The following is a 22,064-nucleotide window of genomic DNA, read 5'->3' as shown; positions in this document are numbered from 1 at the left end:
CAGCTCAACTAGGCAGCTTAGCTGGTGCTGTGGGGCGTCGCTGTGTCCTGCGTCTAGCCCCAGCCCTCAAGCGCTGCCTGTGTAAAGGGTGTGGGACTGCCTTGGTGTATGGTGTTAATGCCAAGGTGAGGCACCGGTCACGGCGACAGAAGCACCTGGTAGTGACCTGCCTTACTTGCCACACTATTAAGCGCTTCATCAACAACCCAAGGCATCAACTATGGTTTGAACAGGAAGAGGCAGTGGTGTGAACAATAAGGCAAGAACTGGACTACACTATCTTGGAGGTAAGAGAATATTACTGAAGTTATAGTCAGATTTAGTTATGAAAGATTTATGTGCTTAAGTAAATAGAACTTCTCTGCCTCCTCTGCTGTAAGAAAAGAAAATCATATCTTTTTGTATTTTTCCTTAGCACTGAAGATTCCTTTCATCCGCTAGGTTCCTTTGACACATGTTTATCCAATGTTTATTCACAAGGAAACATACTCTTGGTAGCTTACCTTCAAGAATATCGGTTTCTTCAGCCTTTTTTCATCCTTCCCATTTTGTATTGACTATCTCAGCCTCTTGGCTTCATAATATTAAAATATCTATCTCAGCTATATGAGATTCCAGAGACAGTCAATTCAGACTATGTGTAACTGCAGGAAGTTGGGTCATTGATATATTTTAGGGATGAATCATAACCAATTAACCCTAAAGCGACGACAGTAACGATTTCGTTACGTTTGAAGTAAATGGATGGCATGTTAAGACCGTAGACCTGATCAACTCACCGCCGGGAGCTACGGGATCGTCACGCTCTGCTGAGTGCTCCTGTCACTGGCAACGCAGTTTATAAATGGCATTTGGCATCTCAACTTACCCTCTTTATCAGAGAGGGGTAACGTGTCGATGCGTGCACACGTGTGCAGATTATTTCTTCCATTTCTCTCACTCATTGGAAAGTATTTTGCTTCAAATAATTTGTCGCATTTGCCAAATCCTTGGTGAAAATAAAGGTATAAAAGCAGTAAATCATTCGCATTTCTAAATTCGCATTTAGGTTAGCTATTCAAACGTAAGTTTTTAGTTGACTTCGGCCTTCTCAAGTAAAAATAAACGTTATGCAAAATTGGATTCCATTCGATTCTACGGCATACAGCGCACTCTGGAGCGCAATGCCGTGAGCCAGGATGATGGCAAGAATCTCAGGCAGTCAGATGATGATTTTTATGAGGATGCACCTGATAATGGAACACAGTGGCGGATCCAGCTCCAGGTGAAGGGGGAGGGGGCTGATATACAAGATGGGTGCCATACCATATATATATATATATATATATATATATATATATATATATATATATATATATATATATATATATATATATATATATATATATATATATATATATATATATATATATATATATATATATATATAATATAACTTTCGGAGGGCTCTGCATGTGGGGCTCCTGGAACGTCCGGATCTTCTCGGACGATGATTGACTGGCTTACCTGTCAAATGAGCTCAGAAGGCTGAGGGTGGACTCATTTTTTCTAACTTAATAATACCAGACTTCACCATGGCTTTATTAACCTAACCTCACACCATGAACTCCTAGGCATATTGTAATAATAATATATATTTTTCATTCATTTTTATTGAGAATTCTTACATTTTTTAACATTACAGGAGGAACACACACACACCCCTGGCAGGAGCTTGGAAGCTAGCGGGAGAAGAAGACACCAAAATGATGTGGCTGAGGAAAGATCTGAATGAACAAGAGAGAGACAAGTTGAATGAACTCAGAGGTAAGGTTCATGATTTAAATGAGAAGAGATCGGAAGAAGAAAAGGAGTTTTTTGGAGAGTAATGGGTATGAAAGTGAGGAAGTGGTTTATGGTGACGAGAGGAAGGAAAGAAAAAATCTAACAGAAAAGGAGGAAGGATGGAAAGTGTCTTATACGAATATTAATGGAATAGTGTCATCGCAGATAAAGTTTAATGACTATTTGAGAGACAGAGAACCTGATATTGTGGGGCTGACGGAAACCAAGTTGTGTGACCCAATTGAGGTGGGGATTGGAGAAGGTGCATACATTATATGGAAGAGAGACAGAAAGAGAAAACAGGGAAGAGGTGTGATGTTGAGGAAAGGCATTAGGGTGGAGGAGGTGATTGAGGGTGAAGGCTTGGCAGTGTAGTTAGTAAAAAGGAATGGTTTAACAAAAGATGTGAGGCAGCTAGAAAGAGACAGGAGGAAGCTTGGAAGGGATGGAGGAGACAAAGAAGAATCAACTCGTGGAACAATTTCAGACAAGCAAAGAATATACAAAAATTAGAAGAGAAGAAGAATGGAAATATGAAAAAGATATAATAGACAAGTGCAAAGATCAACCTAAACTATTCTATAGACATGTGAACGGTAAATTAAAGAATAGAGAAACAATTGATAAACTGAAAATGGATGGAATTACGTATGGGAACCCAGCAGAGATAGCAAAAGTGATGAACAACAGCTTTCATAGTTTTCACAAAAGAAGACGAATTCGTACAACCACCGGGCCAGGAAAGAGGAAGGGTTATGCAGGAGATACAGTTAACTGTACAGGAGGTCAAGGAAAGCTTGAACAAGCTGGATGTAAGAAAAGCGACGGGGCCGGATGGAGTATCAGGATGGATCTTGAAAAAATGTAGTGAGCAACTTGCAGAAAAGCTGCACTCCATAATGAGTGCCTCCCTGAGTGAAGGAAGGGTACCACAGGATTGGAAGAGAGCAAACATAGTACCAATTTTTAAGGGAGGCAAGAGAGAGGACCCATTAAATTACAGACCGGTATCACTCACTAGTGTGGTTGCAAAGACATGCGAGAGGCTGGTTAAAAACAGGTGGTTGGATTTTTTAGAAAGTGAGAAAATTATCTCGGTGTCAGCTTGGATTCAGGAGAGGGAGATCTTGTGTCACCAACTTGTTATGGTACTACTCAAGGGTGACAGTTTTATTACAAGAGAGAGAAGGCTGCGGGGATGGAGTGTACCTGGATTTGAAAAAGGCAGTCGACAAAGTACTGGTAGCACAGAAGACTAATTTGGAAAATTAAAAATAGGGGTGGAGTGGGTGATGGACTGATTAAGTGGCTGGAGGACTTCCTAACTAACAGGGAAATGAGGACAATAATTAGGGACAGGGTTTCCAACTGGTGCCCTGTGATGAGTGGGGTCCCACAAGGTCCGGTGCTGGCGCCAATAATGTTTGCTGTTTATATAAATGATATGGTGGATGGAGTGACCAGCTATGTGAGTTTGTTTGCAGATGATGCAAAGCTATTGAGAAGAGTGAATGATGTGCATTGCAGAGGGACCTGGATAAAATATGGAAGTGGAGTGGTACATGGCAGATGGAGTTCAACCTTGGGAAATGTAAAAAAAATAGAGTTTGGTAGGAGCGGTAAAAGATGTGAATATGATTATAAGATGGGAGGTGAGATAATATGCAGAGAAGTGGAAGAAAAAGATTTGGGAGTGACTGTCTCAGAGAACATGTCACTGGACAAACACATCAACAGGATAATGGGATAAACTATGAATTTACTGAGGAACATAAGGACGGCATTTGTGTATTTGGACAAGATGATGAAAATAATAGTTGCAATAATAAGGCCAAGGTTGGAGTATGCATCAGTGGTCTGGTCTCCTCACGAAAAGAACATAAGAAAGCTGGAAAGAGTGCAGAGAGTGGCAATTAAGATGGTACTGGAACTTAGTGATTGGACATATGAGGGGAGACTCCATAGCATGGGGCTCACAACCCTGGAGAGAAGAAGAAAGAGAGGAGACCTGATAGCGGTGTACAGGGTGGTGAGCGGGGTGGAGAATCTGGACAGAGCGGACCTGTGTGTGTGGAACGAGAGAGACACAAGAGGACATAGAAAGAAGTTGAGGGCGACCACGTGCAGGTGAGATGTGAAAAAGTTTAGCTTCCCAAACAGAAGCATTGAGCTATGGAATAGATTGGAGGAGGTGGTGGTTTGTGCAAGAAACATTCATGATTTTAAGGAAAAGTTGGATAAGAGAGGATATGGAGACGGGACAGCGCGAGTGTAGCTCTTTTCCCGTATGTCACAACTAGGTAAATACACACACACACACACACACACACACAGACTGAGGAATAGTAGTAGTAGTAGTAATAATAGTAGTAGTAGTAGTAGTAGTAGTAGTAGTAGTAGTAGTAGTAGTAAAAGTAGTAGTAGTAATAGTAATAGGAGAAGTAGTAGTAGTAATAGTAATAGTAAAAGTAGTAGTAGTAGAAGAAGGAGAAGGGAAGAGAAAGAGAGAGGTAGTAGGGTGCTCTCTCTCTCTCTCTCTCTCTCTCTCTCAGCTCACAGGGTGTCCCCCCACAGGGTGTTTACAACCCCACAGACACAGAAATGGACCCCCCCACACTCTCTCTCTCTCTCTCTCTCTCTCTCTAAAACCCTAATTCTTTCTCTCAATATTATTATATTTTCTCTTCTTTCAGAACCCAAACAGAAGAAGAAGGCTGTCTATCAAGCTGTCAATCATGTCTGGAGTCTAAGGCTCTTCATCTCATCAGCTCTCCTCCTTATGCGGCCCCACAGCACACAACTTTCTACTCAAGCTCATCCCTTTACTGTCCAAATCTCTTACACACGAGTTAGGCTGGATTCACACGAGTCACTTTTTAGTGGTCGGTGGCCGCCACAAAGTAATGGTAAAAATAGAACACACACACCTCTATGGGTGCATGCACACAGGCCACTTTTTTGTGGTCGCCACAAAACAGTGGCGAGTTGTGGCGGGCGGAGCCATTTTTCCGACCGTGACTGTGGCCGGCCACAGTGGCCAGGGATAGATACCGTTGTTTCAAATGGCAGCGTGCACACGAGCCACTATCGGTGGCCACCACGCTGCCATCCGCCACTTTCCCTCTGTCTTGACACTTGAACACCTGAATTTTAACTGTCATAATGATGTATAAGTATGACCTTCACACATGACTTGTGTTCAGGATATAATGGATAAGCTCTTATATGCTTTCAGAACTAATGTTTCATTTAGTTTCACAGTTTTGCATATTAATTGATTCTGGTATGGATTAATTACTGAATGTGGTAGTTTTATTTACACGGAAGTAGAAAAGATTTGTCGCGCTGGGCTGATATGATTTTCCACCAAATTTAGTGAAGAACCCACTCAATTGGCAATCCTGTGTTGTGAGAATTAGTGTTGAAACACTCTCATACGCGGGAGATTTGAGTGCAGGTGGAGCTCGCAGCGAGCGTTTAGCGCCACCAGCAAATACGCCTAACGCTCGCTGCGAGCTGTGACCTCCTGAAGTAATAAAAAAAAATATATTGTGTTCTTTTAGCTTTATATATAATGTGTGGAATGCTACACGCAGTCGTCTGTTGCTAAGTATATATGAGGTGAACTCATGGCAGTACTTTCTTCAGCGCTTTTTGCCAAGAGAGCACAGACAGCTGCCGCCTCTACGAGATCCATAACGCCACGTACTGACATCATTAGTGGCTGCCACCAAGTGGCTCGTGTGCATGGTGCACCTACCCACCATTTTTTGTGGTGGCCATTGACCACTAAAAGTGTCTCGTGTGAACCCAGCCTTAACCAGCATCTTCACTCTTTCATCCCTCACGCTGGTAACGATCTTCCTTCATCTGTATTTCCTCCTGCCTACCACTTGAACTCATTCAAGAGGAAGGTATCAGGACACCTCTTCTCACGTAATTGACTGCTCTTTCGGCCACCTCTTCGGATTCTTTACAGGAGCAGCGGGCTTTTTTTTTATTGTCGTTTCCCTTTTTTTGTGCCCTTGTGCTGTCTTCTTTGCTGTAAAAAAAATTAAAAAAAAATAAAAATAAAACATGTTGAAAGAAATTTTGAGTTTAAATTGTCCATATACCCACACACACACATATACCGCAAGATTGGAAGAGAGCAAACATAGTACTGATTTTTAAGAGAGGTAAGAAAGAGGATCCATTAAATTACAGACCAGTGTCACTCACTAATGTGGTTGCGAAGATATGTGAGAGACTGGTTAAATACAGGAGGTCAAATTTCTTAGAAAGTGAGAAAATTATCTCGGATTGCCAGTTTGGATTCAGGAGAGGGAAATCTTGCGTCACCAACTTGTGTTACTATTTAAGGGTGACAGATTTAATACAGGAGAGAGAAGGCTGGGTGGATGGAATGTACCTGGATTTGAAAAAGGCATTTGACAAAGTATTGCATAGAAGACTAATTTGGAAAATTAAAAATAGGGGTGGAGTGGGTGATGGACTGATTACGTAGCTGGAGAACTTCCAAACTAACAGGGAAATGAGGACGATAATAAGAGACAAGGTTTCCAACTGGTACCCTGTGATGAGTGGAGTCCCGCAGGGTTTGGTGTCAACAGCAATAATGTTTGCTGTTTATATAAATGATATGGTGGACGGAGTGTCCAGCTATGTGAGTTTGTTTGCAGATGATGCAAAACTATTGAGACAAGTGAAAAATGTGAAGGACTTTGAGGCATTGCAAAGGGACCTGGATAGAATATAGGAGTGGAGTGGTACATGGCAGATGGAGTTCAACCTTGGGAAATGCAAAAAAATTAAGTTTGGTAGGAGTGGCAGAAGATGTGAATATGATTATAAGATGGGAAGCAAGATAATATGCAGAGGAGTGGAGGAAAAAGATTTGGGAGTGACTGTCTCGGAGAACATGTCACCGGACAAACACATCAACAGGATAACGGGGCAAACTCTGAATTTGCTGAGGAACACAAGGACAGCATTTGTATACAGTACCCTCCCGAGTTTTGTGCTATCCGAGTTTCACGATCCTCAAGTTTCGTGCTCAATCCTAAATTCTTACTATCCTGACTTTCGCGCATTATCGCCCCGAGTTTCACGTTGATTTGACATGTACAGGTCACGTCTACCTACCGTCAGCTTCATGCGTGATCCCTTAAGGCGGTGTCACACTGGCCGTTTTCCTCCAACTGTTGGGGCCTATTGCACTGGTAGGCTTCTTCCCGGTGGGGCCTGATGGTCAGCCCAAGGCTTCTTCCCGGTGGGGCCTGATGGTCGGCCCAGCCTGTTCTGGCGCAGGTGAGTGTTTATGGTGGCGCCATCTTGCATTGGCTCATGCTGCCCTCCCGGAGCTCATCTTTAATCCTAGAATCTTGAGTCCGGGTTGATAGGTGGTCTTCTGGACAGCATATGGCTAGTTTTAAACCACTCAGCGGTGGCTGAAAAATCCCAGCTTGGTGGCACCGGTCAGGGATTAAACTCGCGTCCTCCTGAACGTGGGGCCGTCTTGCTATCCGTTCAGCCACCGCCTACCCTACCATGACGGGCTCGAGGCCAACCATCAGGCCCAGATGGATAGTCTACCGGCGCCATAGGCCACATGTAAAAATAAAAAATAAAAAAACTCCACGGGTTGGAACAAATCAGCACTTTTTCAGTGTTTTCAATACCTCGAGTTTCGTGATCCTCGAGTTTAGCACTATACCTTCGGAACGAAGAGAGTGCGAAATTCGAGAGGGTACTGTATTTTGAGATAACAAGGGAGTAAAGTGGGGAAAAAAAAGTCAGCTTCTCCACGAGCTGGAACAAATAAGCGCTTTTTCAGTGTTTTCAAAACCTGAGTTTTGTGATCCATGAGTTTAGGGCTATACCTGCGGAACGAAGCAAGCGCGAAACTTGGGAGGGTACTGTACTTGGATGGGGAGATGATGAAGAAAATAATAGTCACAATGAAAAGGCCAAAGTTAGAGTATGTAGCAGTGGTCTGGTCTCCTCACGAAAAGAACATAAGGAAGCTGGAAAGAGTGGCAACAAAGATGGTACCGGAACTTCGAGATCGGACTTATGAGGAGAGACTCAATAGCATGGGGCTCACAACCCTGAAGAGAAAAAGAGAAAGACGAGATCTGATAGCGGTGTACAGGGTGGTGAGCGGAGTGGAGCATTTGGACAGAGAGGACCTGTGTGTGTGGAACGAGAGAGAAACAAGAGGACATGGAAAGAAGTTGAGGGTGACCATGTGCAGGAGAGATGTGAAAAAGTTAAGCTTCCCAAACAGAAGCATTGAGCTATGGAATAGACTGAAGGAGGAGGTGGTTTGTGCAAGAAACATTCATGATTTTAAGGAAAAGTTGGATAGGAGTGGATATAGAGACGGGACAAGCGTAGCTCTTTTCCCAAATGTCACAACTAGGTAAATACACACGGTCTTCTCCTCCTCCTCTTCCTCCTCCTCCTCCTTCTTTCTGTAATACATTGAAATACATTACTAACCATATCTAGAGGAGGAGGAGGTATATATTCTGGAGGAGAGAAGAAGAGAAATGGGTGAAGAATGAGAGAGAGAGAGAGAGAGTATAGAGAGGCACAAATGGACATATGGAGGAAAGTAAAGGAGGGGAGAGAAAGAGGAGGAAAACAATTTGGAGGAAGAAAACCCCAGGCTGGAGGAAAAGGAGGAGGAGAGAGAGAGAGAGAGAGAGAGAGAGAGAGAGAGAGAGAGAGAGAGAGAGGCAAGGAGGAGGAGGAAGAGGTCATAATCTATCTATCACTAAGTCTACAATAATTACAATGATGGAACACACGACCTGACCCTTCACCTGTGCCTCTCCTAGGGTCGGAGTGCCAGAATGCCGCTGCCTTAGTGCCATGAGTGCCACAGTGCCGAGCTCACCCTGAAAAATAGGTGCCAATATGAGACAACACATGGATGGATGGATAGACATATGTGATGCCACCCCCTCACAAAAAATTGCCATTAGTTTGACAGCTTTTTTTTTCTCATTTCAAGATGTTGCAGCAAGTTGTTATTTTTACAAAATCAAGAACAATCCTTTACCTCCTCACACACCGAAAATCACAATGCTAGACACACAATCGCTCACAATCTTTAAAAATGTCAACTGATATTATAATGTCACCCGTCAAAAAGATTACTGTTATTCTGATAGCTTTTTACTCTTCTTTCTAGACACTGCAGCAAGTACTTGTTTTATCACAATCAAGAACAATCAATCAACTTCTCACACACCAAAAATCACAATCCTAGACACACACAATCGCTCACGATCTCTAAAAATGTTTACTGATGTGATCTTTGACATTTCTGACAGAGGAAAACCATAACCCTTGCTAACAGACACAGCAAGAGACAACAGAGACCTCCCTGACACAGCTACACAGCCTTGCCACAGCCAGACACCTTAACAGACCCCACAGCCTTGCCAGAGCCACAGACAGCTAAATATTATCAGTGAATTTATGTTTATCTTTATGCACCATTTAATTCCCCTTATGCTGATATATAATACATGATGATTATGTTTAGTTTTATGGATTAAATCTAGCTATAATCAGTGGTGACATTTCAAAATTGGCGCTCACGGCATTCCCGGATATGCCGCAAGACGTGCCCTCAGCCTGACCATAGTGAAGGGGTTAAGCAAGGCCAGTGTCAAGGAAATGTGCCATATGCCCATTTCCAATTAGCCAAAGTTGCCATTCACAGACTAAGCTAGTAACAGGCCACGATTCAGTTTCATGAAGTAGTTGCTAGTTTGACACAGACATTGACATACCTCTCCAAGTCACTATTCTGTGTCTCACAGCCATACAGTAAGACAGGGAGCACAAGTGACTTAAAAGATTTGAATCTTTGTCTGACTGCATTGATATTGACAATGCCTTATATTCAGGTTGATTGAGTCCATAACACTATGGAACAGGCCAATCTGCCAAGCGACTCCTTTGTAACGTAGTGCATTGTTATGCACTATGTTTCAAAGGTATATGAAATTATTGGTGATCTCAGTGTCCTCACCCCATACAGGAACAGGCTGAACTGTCATCCAGAAAGCCTCCAAACAACTGGACCTTGGTTTTGGTTTAGGAGACCTTCAGTTGCCTCCTCATGCAACACTTGAAGAGCCATCAGCAGAACCTCCATCACCACAAGAAGCACAGCACCATCAGTGAACATTAGGTTAATGGCCATGATGTTGCCGACAGATGCTCCACAACGACTTTGAACAACAACTTTACCTGATACCCAATCCATTTTTTTTTTTTTTTTTTTTTACATTATGGCCTATCGTGCCAGTAGGCTTTCTTTAGGGGCCTGGTGGTTGGCCCAAGTCCATCATGGCGCAGGCAAGTGTTTATAATGCTGCCACCTATTCTTGGCTCATGCTGCTCCCCAGAGCTCATTCTTGATTCACTTGGACTGTTCTTCTAGGGTCCGGGTTGATAGGTAGTCTTCAGGACAGCATGTGGATAGTCTTAGGCCACTTGGCAGTGACTGAAAAATCCCAGGTGGTAGCGGTGGATTCGAACCCACATCGTCCAGGACACAGCGAACACTGGGCCTGTACACTAACTACTCAGTCACCACAAGGATGCACCCCTGCCTCACTCTGGAATTAACAGGAAAGAAACCAGAAATGTTTCCCCAACATTTCACAGCATTTTCAGTCCCAGAGTAATTGTCAGTCATCAGGTCAATAATTCTTGCAAGAATCCCACAGATCCACAGAATGTTTCAGAGTACCTCACGATGCACTGAGTTAAATGCCTTCTTGAGATCAACATAGGCTGCAAGTAGCTCATTGAAACTCACATCAGCGTTCTACAAGGACAAGGATTTTTTTTTTTTTTTATTATTTTTTTTTTACAGCTAGGGAGACAGTTCAAGGGCGTAATGAAAAAAATAAAAAAAGGCCCGCTACTTACTGCTCCAGAACAGAGGTTAAAGGAGTGTTCAAAATCAGAGGTCAATTTCGGGAGGAGAGGTGTCCTGATACCCTCCTCTTGAAAGAGGTCAAGTCATAGGTAAGAGGAAATACAGATGAAGGAAGATTGTTCCAGAGTTTACCAGCGTGAGGGATGAAAGAGTGAAGATGCTGGTTAACTCTTGCATAAGGGGTTTGGACAGTATAGGGATGAGCATGAGTAGAAAGTCGAGTGCAGCGGGGCTGCGGGTGGAGGGGAGGCATGCAGTTAGCAAGTTCAGAAGAACAGTCAGCATGAAAATATCGATAGAAGATAGAAAGAGAGGCAACATGGCGGCGGAATTTGAGGAGGAGAGCTGATGAGACGAAGAGCCTTTGATTCTACTCTGTCAAGGAGAGCTGTGTGAGTGGACCCCCCCCACACATGAGATGCATTGCTCCATACGAGGGCGGACAAGGCCCCTGTAAATGGACAGCAACTGTGCGGGGGAGAAGAACTGGCAGAGACAGTACAGAACACCCAGCCTCGAGGAAGCTGATTTAGTAAGAGATGAGATATGAAGTTTCCAGTTGAGATTTTGAGTTAAGGATAGACCGAGGATGTTTAGTGTTGAGGAAGGTGATAGCTGGGTGTTGTCAAAGACTAGGGGATAGTTATTTGGAAGATTGTGTCGAGTGGATAGGTGGAGAAACTGTGTTTTTGAGGCGTTGAAGGACACCAGGTTCCTCTTGCCCCAATCGAAAATAATAGTAAAGTCTGAGGCTAAGCGTTCTGCAGCCTCCAGGCTTGAGTCGTTAAGTTCCTGTAGGGTGGGTCTTCTATTAAAAGAAGTTGAGTAATGCAGAGTGGAATCATCGGCGTAGGAATGGATAGGACAGTTCGTTTTGGAAAGATAATCATCAGTGAACAACAGAAAGAGAGTGGGAGATAGGACAGAACCCTGTGGGACACCACTGTTCATAGGTTTAGGGGAAGAATAGTGGCCGTCTACCACAGCAGAAATAGAATGGTCAGAAAGGAAACCGGAGATAAAGGTACAGAGAGAAGGATAGAAACTGTAGGAGGGTAGTTTGGAAAGCAAAGATTTGTGCCAGACCCTATCAAAAGCTTTTCATATGTCCAGCACAATAGAAAAGGTTTCACCGAAACGGCTAAGAGAGGATGACCAAGAGTCAGTTAAGAAGGATAGGAGATCACCAGTAGAACGCCCCTTGCAGAACCCATACTGGCGATCAGATAGAAGGTCAGAAGTGGAAAGGTGCTTTTGAATCTTCCGGTTAAGGATTGATTCAAAAGCTTTAGATAGACAAGAAAGTAAAGCTATAGGACGGTAGTTTGAGGGATTGGAACGGTCACTCTTCTTAGGCACAGGCTGTATGAAGGCATACTTCCAGCAGGAAGGAAAGGTAGATGTTGATAGGCAGAGGCGAAAGAGTTTGACCAGGCAGGGTGACAGCACTGAGGCACAGTTTTTAAGGACAATAGGAGGCACTCCATCAGGTCCATAAGCCTTCTGAGGAAACCTATCAAGGCCAGAGAGGGCATAGAAAACATCATTTTGAAGAATCTTTATAACAGGCATAAAGGAGTCAGAGGGGGGATGAATAGGAGGAATATGCCCAGAATCGTCCAGAGTGGAGTTTTTAGAAAAAGTTTGAGAGAAGAGTTCAGCCTTAGAGATAGATGAGACAGCAGTGTTGCCATCAGGACTGAGGAATGGAGGGAAAGATGAAGAAGTGAAGTTGGAGATGTTTTTGGCTAGATGCCAGAAGTCACAGGAAGAGTTAGAGAATGCAAGGTTTTGGCATTTTCTATTAATGAAAGAGTTTTTGGTTAGTCGGAGAATAGATTTGGCACGACTCCGGGCAGAAATGTAAAGTTCATAATTAACATTAGTTTGAAGGCTCTGGTACCTTTTGTGAGCTGCCTCTCTATCAATGACAGCACGAGAAGAAGCGTGACTAAACCAAGGCTTTTTAGCGTGAGGAGTAGAGAAAGAACGAGGAATGTATGCCTCCATTCCAGAGACAATCACCTCTGTGATGCGCTGAGCACACACAGAGGGGTCTCTATCCTGGAAGCAATAATCATTCCACAGGAAATCGGAAAAGTACATCCTCAGGTCGTCCCGCAGAGCTGAAGCAAAATGCCAGAAGCATCGCCTCTTCGATGGGTCCAGAGGATGTACAGGAGCGATAGGACAGGATGCAGAAATAAGATTGTGATCGAAGGAGCCCAACGGAGAGAACAGTTTGACAGAATAAGCAGAAGGGTTTGAGGTAAGGAAGAGGTCTAGAATGTTGGGCCGGTCTCCAAGACGGTCGGGAATACGTGTAGGGTGCTGGACCAACTGCTCTAGGTCGTTGAGGATAGCAAAGTTGAAGGCTTGTTAACCAGGATGGTCAGTGAAAGAGGATGAAAGTCAAAGCTGGTGGTGAACATTGAAATCTCCTAGGATGGAGATTTCAGCGAAGGGAGAGTGGGTCAAGATGTGCTCCACTTTAGAGTTCAAATAGTCAAGGAATTTTACATAGTAGAGTTAGGTGAGAGATAAACAGCACAGATGTATTTAGTAATAGAATGACAATGAAGTCTTAGCCAGATGGTAGAAAATTGAGAAGAGTCAAGGTTGTGGGCACGAGAGCAAGTGATGTCGTTGTGCACGTAGGCGCAACATCCAGCTTTGGATTGAAATTTAGGATAGAGATAGTAGGAGGGAACAGAGTAGAGATTGCTGTCAGTAGCCTCAGAAACCTGCGTTTCGGTAAGGAAGAGAAAGTGAGGTTTAGAGGAGGAGAGATGATGTTCCACAGAATGAAAATTAGAACGAAGACTGCGAATGTTGCAGAAATTGAGAAGAAAGAGGTTTGAGGAGTTATCAAGACACCTCTCGGTTCGGCAGCCAGAAGGGGAGTCCTCCCTGGGGGAATTTGTGGTCCCCCCCCCAGGCAGGGACTCCGAGGCTTGATGTAGGTGCGCCATTTTGAAATTTGAATTTTGGGAAAAGGTGTATATGTTGTGTGAGTGTAGTGTGGTGTGGATAGAGAGAGGATCTGTCTTTAGGAATGCTAGGATCCAGTCAATTATTGACATGTTGGGTGTGAACCCATATTGCTCAAGTCTGAAACTTTATCAGATGAGGTTCCCATGGCTCTGGCTACATAAACATAAACAGTTCTTTCCTCCTGAACTTTAAAAAGTCCAGAAGACTGAGGACTGCTGGTTCCTTGTTCCAGAGACATGAGTCTTGCCACTAGATTTGGTATAGCAATGATGGCAGTGTGGCAAAGGAGATCAGTCACATCCTTGTTAGTACTCAGAGGATCCTTCAGAGTTTTAGGGTTTTCTGGAGTGCTGAGTCTTTTGAAAAAGACCACAGACTTGTTGCAAAACAGAGGATACGCATTAGGTTCAAGAAAATCACAAGATGCAACCCTCCGAGGTTCCACCTTGAAAAACTAAGGAACCAGTCATGTTCTTAGGAGTATGCAGTGGCTGTCTCAAGTCAGTGTAAAGTGTTTGGTACTCTGGAGGACCCTGGAAAGTTGTGGGATACCTCTAAGCATGAAACTCCAAAAGCTGCTGAGGAGTGCGTTGGAGAGCATCCAAGGTCTAAAAGTTGAGTTGCCTCAAGGGAGACACTGGAGAACATACTGTCATACTGCCAGGCTAGGTGGGGACTTGGAGCGATGCAGGACTTGTCACGAAGGACTATACTCTGTCTATTTGTAGCTTACAACTGGCTCCTAGGCAGCTTTTGTTAGCTTGTCGCTGATTGGACATTGGCCTGAGGCAGTCTTCCCCCACACATCATGGAATCAGACCTCTCCCCACCACAAGTTTTACTTTTATGCTTCGTAGCACAATCATGTCGTGTAATACATAGTTGCTTTCTTCATTTCTGGACAGAAGAAAGATTGTATATTATGACTTAAAAACAATTCAAATTGACTAAAAATAAATCACATAATGCGAGTTGAACAAAGACAGGTTATAAATGTTTATACCACATTTTATTCCAATCCAATTTTTTCATGGAATTATTAACCCTTTCCTTGTGCGCAGTGTGGACGTGACTATCCCCTCAGGCGCAGTCGGGCAGGCCAATTGGGGGTCTCCTTTAACCTCTGTATCTCAAAAACTATTCATCACAGCTAAAAACCAAAAACACCATTGGAAAGAGGAGGTCCAGATCTATAGGAGTCGGTTACGTATTCCCTCTTGCGAACGTACATGCACGTTCAGGGAGTGTTGAATGTTAACACTTACGTCGGTGCGTGCGTGATGATCAGCCATATTGAGGGAGCTGCGGACATTTTTTTCTTTAGATTCTGGCAAGGAAGCATTGCCAACTGCAATATTTACAACTATTTGGTCAAAGAATCAGTCGGTGATAGGTGAAGCTATGCAAAAATGCCGCTATATTGGGCAAAAACATCCACCAGTTACTCAGCCATAGATTTGCCGCGCTGGGCTGATATGATTTTCCACCAAATTTAGTGAAGAATCCACTCAATTGGCAATCCTGTGTTGTGAGAATTAGTGTTGGAACACTCTCATACGCGAGAGATTTGAGTGCGGGTGGAGGTCGCAGCGGGCGTTTAGCGCCACCAGCAAATACGCATAACGCCTGCTGCAAGCGTTTAGCAATGAAAGGGTTAAGATACTGTAAAAACAAACAATACCATATGATAAAGAAAATTCTCCGGAGATGATGGTGTCAACAGATTATAGGGAAGTTAGAAAGGAAGGGAGGTAAGCAAGCTATTATACAAAGTTGTATGCAATGGACAAGTGGCTTCATAGCGTAAAAGCACAGATAGCCTGATATTTTAATTTATGAAATTTGTATTAAAACTTGCTTAGCTCCCTTACCTTCTAACTTACCTATAATCTATTGACACCATTGTCTAAAGGAGAATTTTCTTTATCATATGGTATTGTTTGTTTTTACAGTAGCTTAATAATTCTAAGAAAAAATCAGCATGGAATAAAAAGTGATATAAACATTTATAACCTGTCTTTGAGTTCAACTCACATTATTTAACCCTCTTGCGCACCATGACGCCAATGGCGTGTAAAATTTTTTAGGGACAAAGTTCACCGGGACGCCATTGGCGTCAATTTGAACAAAAATATTACTTTTAAATAGTTATATTCACTCCAATCGCATAATTTTTTTTTATTTATTTTTTTTTTTTTTTTGAGGGTAAGTTTGCTCACCCTCTTCAAAATGATCTAATTGGCAACATTCTCCACGTGCACATATGTGAACATGGTTGACAAAACAAAGACAGTTTCCGGTCACTCATCAGTCAATCTGCATGTCTTGCTGCAGTAGGCGTTAAACTTTTCGTGGGCTTCCGCACACCCATGCGACCCACCGCATAAGTGATAATAGTGTTATGTAGTGCAATACAGTGATTTGATTGAGTGTAATTTGTATTCTATTCTCTTTACAGGCATTAGCGTATTATATTTTGTGAATTACGTAAGGACGTAAATATGTAATGGCACGGAGGCCCCTGAAACCAGAGGAATATTACCCACTCTTGTACTCAGACAGTGAAAGTAGTGGTGAGAGTGAAACAGAAAGCATTCCGCACTTTGCGAGAGAAAGTGATGAGTGAAAAAGACTTGGATTCAGAAGGAAATGAAGGCACGGAATGGGACAGCGTGGAGGACAGGACAGGACAGGACAGGAGTCGTACTTCCATCCCTGCTGGACCTGCTCCCTCCTCCCCTACTCAATAATTTTACTTTTCCGCAAATATTTCATGGTGTTAATTGTCCGGTTGGAGATTTGCAGGAACCATAAGAATCCTGATAAAATTCTATTATAAATACATCTACCTTGAAAAGTTGACCCACAAAGTTTTTAGTTATGGAGGTGGGAACATGACCTAAGCAGAAAAATTGTTAATGCGCACTTTATTCCATGTCCATAAACGGTCCTATGAATTACTATTATTGTTTCTTTCGAGATTCATGAAAAACTACAACAAATAAGGAAGCCATTGATGTATTATGTATGATGATAAATGCAGGTTTGGGGAAGAAAGTAGGTGAGAAACAAAAAATTTTGGCGCGTCAAAAAAACTGCCTTGACCAAAGTCAGGGTCTACAACTTTGACATGACCTCATGACCTTGTCCACCACTGCAGGCCTGGCAGACTTCAGTTTTCATGCATGGGCAGACACAAGGACCATTGCTATGTGGGTTAGAATTTGTTACCTTTCCAGCTAGGTTGACCCCCCCTGGCTCCCGGTCTATATAAAGGTTACGTAATTAACATACAGCACTGCAAAGCTGACTTTATGTACTACAACTTAAGTTTTGTCACTATACATGATTTGGATGTGGACCTAAAGTAAATAAATTATAGGTAAATTTTTACTTTACATGCACTGCAATATATGAGCATAAGTATTTTTTTGGTGAGTTTTGATGTGCTTTTAACTGATGTGACATTCTTTCCTGTCATAAATCACACTTTCTAACTGGACAACCCCCTTCGCCCTCCCAGCCCCAGCAATACCACTAAAATCAGTTATTTGAAACAAAAAAAATAAACACCCAACAAAACACAATCAGAACTCACCAGGCCACCTGCCTACAAGGCTGGTATAGTATTTTTTAATCTTTGGTAATGGGGGTTTGCAATGGAAAGTATATATAAAATTGTATAACTACTGGTAAATCTTAAGAATAGCGGCTCCTAGCGGATGTGCTTTTAGGGCACGGTGTGGTGGTAATTACAACATTTCTAGCATGTACGGCGGGGTTTTGACAAGCAGACAGGCGTGTTTATGTCACAAGGTGTGTATTTTTTCGCACGGGCTCTTCCCTTTCTTCACGCTGGAGCTCACAGTCTCATCGCCCATCGACTTAGAAGAAATCGTGAGGCCAGTATGGAAATATACACCCCTTGTGACATAAACACGCCTGTCCGCTGGTCAAAACCCCATCGTACATGCTAGAAATGTTGCAATTATCACCACACTGTGCCCTAAACACACTCCCGCTATTCTTATGAATGTGATGTAAGCCCCAGCACCTCGATAGTTAGCACTAGTAGTACTATGATTGCTAGTAGTGACACTAACACCTCTCAGGAAGTGGAAAGTATAGAAGGTGCCACTGCTGCCTACTGTTGACAATTCAGAGGAAGATAAGAGATTATGAGGAATATGCTAGTATTTTCGGTGGTACCGGTGATTCTTCCAAATCTGAAGCAGAAACTGATAACTTTGTTTTTATAACTTTAATTTTAGTATCAGCAGTCCCTAAGCTGATTGGCAGGGCATCTGGCCAGGCTCCACTGTGAGGCTCAACTGCTGCAACCAGGCAGTTGCAATGGACCATCTATCGATGCTACCTAGATAATACATCTAGGTAGCATTGACAGATGTGTGTGTGTGTGTGTGTGTCCAACTTAGCCTTGAATCCCTGTATACTTCTTTCATTTACTATCTCCTTATCCAAACTGTTTCATACATCAATTTTTCTATATGGGAAACTACTTTTTGACATCTCTTCTACAATCACTCATCTTCAGTCTCCTTCCATGTCATCTAGTATCTCATGTAACCCATACCATCAAGTTATCAAGTCCCCCCCTTCTCTCCTTTTTCCAATGTTGGTAGATGCAACTTTGCCAATCTTTCATCATATGACAAGTCCCTGATACTTGGCACAATCTTTGTTGCCACTCTATGAACTCTCCAACTTCCTTATATCCTTTTTCTTGTAGGGCGACCACACTACAGCTGCATACTCAAGTCTAAGTCTAATCAGTGATATAATCATCTTTCTGATCATCTCTTCAACCATATATGCAAAAGCCAGCCTTATTCTTCTCAACAAGTTATATGCTTCCCCTGTAATTTTGCTAATATGTCTCTTCGGGGTAAAATTTCCAGTCACTGTAACACCCAGATCTTTTACCTCATCTGATCTACTCAACCTCTCGCCATTCAACACATAACTTCCTTTTACTCTCCTCACACTCTTTCCAAACTCCATTACTTTACATTTCAATAGATTAAACTCTATTTCCCATCTGTAACTCCACTCCAGTATCTTGTTCAGATCCTCCTGGATCACTACAAAATCTTCCTCACTCTCAGCTTTTTTTTAACAACTTGGCATCAACTGCAAAAAAGGCTCATGTAGCTATTCACACACTGTCATATTATTTATATAGATTGCAAACATAATTGGTGCCAGTACTGAACCTTGGGGCACTCCACTTTCGACCTTCCTCCACAATGACTCCCAATCTTTTACCACTGTTCTCATTTCTCTATCAATCAAGATATTTTCCATCCATCTCAGCAAACCACCCCTCAGACCACAACAACCTCCTATGCAGCACTTTATCCAAGGCTTTGTCCACTGTCTGCACTCGTCCCTACATTTACTTCTTCTACTCTGAAACCCTTACTTTTCCTGTGGAGTAGGGCTACGGCTCTTCCCAGTGTATTATGCTTCTTTCTGCCTTTCCCAATCATAGCAAACACGCATGTCATCTCTTAGCTGAGTCTCAGTCACACCAACTAGATCAAACTTCCACTCATCCAGCTCTTTACTCATGTCATCCAGCTTACCTGTACCCCATCCTCTCACATTTATACAACCAATGTTCAGACAGTTCATACGCTTCACTGCCTGGTTGGTGGTTTCTCTTCCTTGCTCTCTAGCGCCTCAAGCATTCACACACTGGACGGACCTAGCATTCCTCCACTCCCTCAGCCTCCTGCCCATCCTCTCGTGTCCTGACTGGTTCAGGTGGACCCCATCTACGTTGAAGTCCAGCCCTTCCCGTAGCACACCATCCAGATCTACAAAGCTAACATTTCCTTTCTTACCCCTCAGCCACTCCACCTTCAACTGTATCAGTGCCTCTTGGAGTCTAATGTTCGTCCTCTGCCTCACCCTCTCATACCTCTCCCCTTCTCTAGGGCGCCTCATAACCCCAACCACTGCCACTCTCACATTCTTACCCTCCACTGCCTTCACTGCCTCTACCACCTCTCTTACCGTGTCTTCCGTGCCAACATTCTTCAAATCATTCCCACCACCCTGAATGATCAAGAGGCCATCCTTAAACTCTCCTGCCTTCTCCTCAACCTTCCTCCTCACTTCTCCAATCCTGGCACCACTCAAGCTCTCCACACCACTCCCCTCGGCCTTACACCCCAACTGACTCTTAACATTCTTCATCATGCTGTCCCCAACGATACGAATGGGGGGCATACTCTTTATCGCCTTCCTCACCTGCATGTGGCCTGTCCTTCTGCTTCTCACACTTTCCACACCCATCCCTACCTCCCCCAACATTCTCGACCTGCACCTCTACTTCCCTGAACTCCACGGTGATCTTGGGGGCAGCAGGCTCACTCGCTGGGGCGGCTTGCACGCTGGTTGTTTGGGCAGCCTTTTCCACGTTGGCCTCTGTCTGCACCTCCTTGTCCTCTTTCTTCCGTTTCCATTCCTTCCTGCTCGTGTCGAGGCACACCGTGCACAGGAACACGATCAGGCTATGCTCTAGGATCCGTGAGGCGGTCTTGATGTTAACGCAGGTCAGGTGGGACCACTCCTCACACCTTTCACAGCACAATCCATTGTCATTCACATCCTTCCCACACACACCACAGTCGTCCTTGCCCATCTCTTCTTAACTCTTAGGTAAAGTGCTCAACAAAATACTGCACAGATGGAAAATCCTCACAAAAACTCCGAGCCGCTCACACACACGTCCTTCTTCCTCACTGCATCTTCAAAACAACGGCCTGGCAGGACCGCCGCTTTCCAAGAAAACTGTCATCTCATCAAAAGGCAAGTAATTCTGATTCTGTTGTAAGTCAAGCTTAGCATTTGTTCATTCTAGTGACAGAGAAGTTATAAGTAGATGCCAAGACATGGCAGAAGAATCTTACTGGACAAAAAGGAGGCGACTAAAATTTCGTAACAAAGGCTGCGTTTACACCAAGCACGTCGCGTCCCGTCACGTCACGTCACGTCACGTCAAGTCATGAATCGCCACCCCAGTTTAACACTGATTTGTATGGATATTTGAAAAATGCGTTTACACCGGTTCCGTCCAGTCACGTCACGTCACGCCGCGTCGCGTCGCGTCAAGTCAATATATAGAGCTGGTTCTATTTTTCACCTGACGTGACGTGACGTGACGTGACGGGACGCGACGTGCTTGGTGTAAACGCAGCCTAACCAACAGTTATCCGAGTCATGTGCTCACAGTTCAGAAAGCGAAGTGTTGAGTAATGATCATTATGAAGCTGCAAGAACCTCTAATGTAGGTTTTGAGAAAGCCCAAGATCACTGTCTGGACAGAGACTGTTATTCCTCTCCGCTTTCTGATAGCTCAGAAAGCAGCGAGATTAATGTATATGAAACTGATACTCATGACAGTGTTGCAAAAATGATAATTATCCTTGCATGGGAAGGAAGGATTTTGAGGGGTGACTATAGATATATATGGAGCCGAACGAGCAGTTTTTCTTTAGTTTCTGAAAAGAGTGGGATATAATCTGAGTGTACATATTACTTACTTTAAACTAGTTTATGGTGAGCATAGGAGTGATGGCTATTTGTGAATGATTGTGTGTGTTAGATTAGGTATAACATTTTTCTTTACCATTTCAGATTCCACTTTCTTGTGTGAGAGGGGGTGCTGACCTCCCAAGACACAGTGAGGTGCACAAACTCCTTGGCTATGCAGTACAACTGGTGTGGCAAAGGAGAGAAACAGAGCTTTGGCATCTTGAAGTTGAAGGACACCATTATCAGTAAGTATAATAGTAAAATTTGCTTGAATTCATCTATCTATTCTATTCTCTCTTACACCTTTCCTTCCCCCTATAGGGGTGGACACAACAGAAAAGCCTCTACCTCTCCCTGTCCATACACTCGATCTCCTTCACCCTATCCACCCATCTTCCAAGCGGCCTTCCTCTCCTATTACAACCCTCAACTTCACTTACATACACCTTTTTTACAAACTCATCACGCTTCATCCTCTCGACATGGCCAAACCACCTCAATGTATTTCTCCTCACCCATTCCACCACCCCACACTACACTCCACCTGCATGGGTTCCCATACCACACCTTTCATACACACTCATTACTCACACCCTCCCACCTTGACACAATTCACATGCCCCTCTCAAGTAGCTCATTTACACATCACTCTCTCGACTGCTGTGCCCTTATTCCATGTCCAGGTCTTTGACCCATATGTCAATGTTGGAAGGAG

The 22,064-nt window shown here is 43.5% G+C and overlaps 1 protein-coding gene and 1 long non-coding RNA gene across 7 annotated transcripts in view; one reads left to right on the top strand and one right to left on the bottom strand.

Moving 5' to 3' along the window:
- The first annotated feature begins 259 nt into the window (after positions 1-259).
- On the top strand, positions 260-4,666 carry LOC127003740 (uncharacterized). Its single transcript, XR_007757375.1, has 3 exons — positions 260-287; positions 1,685-1,806; positions 4,518-4,666. It is a non-coding gene; the product is annotated as an uncharacterized LOC127003740 (long non-coding RNA).
- Positions 4,667-5,748: 1,082 nt separating this feature from the next.
- LOC127003739 (organic cation transporter protein-like) overlaps positions 5,749-22,064 on the bottom strand; it is a 351,884-nt gene continuing 335,568 nt past the window's right edge. For all 6 annotated transcript variants that reach the window (XM_050870708.1, XM_050870715.1, XM_050870709.1 and 3 more), the window contains 2 exons: positions 8,655-8,729; positions 5,749-5,866 (listed from right to left, as the gene is read on the bottom strand). The gene's annotated coding sequence lies outside the window, so the exon portion shown is untranslated. The remainder of the gene's footprint in view (positions 5,867-8,654; positions 8,730-22,064) is intronic.

Source organism: Eriocheir sinensis, chromosome 26 (assembly GCF_024679095.1).
Source record: "Eriocheir sinensis breed Jianghai 21 chromosome 26, ASM2467909v1, whole genome shotgun sequence".
In the NCBI taxonomy this organism is placed as follows: domain Eukaryota; kingdom Metazoa; phylum Arthropoda; class Malacostraca; order Decapoda; family Varunidae; genus Eriocheir; species Eriocheir sinensis.
Note: the sequence above shows the minus strand (reverse complement) of the source record. Positions and strands in the feature narration are given on the sequence as shown.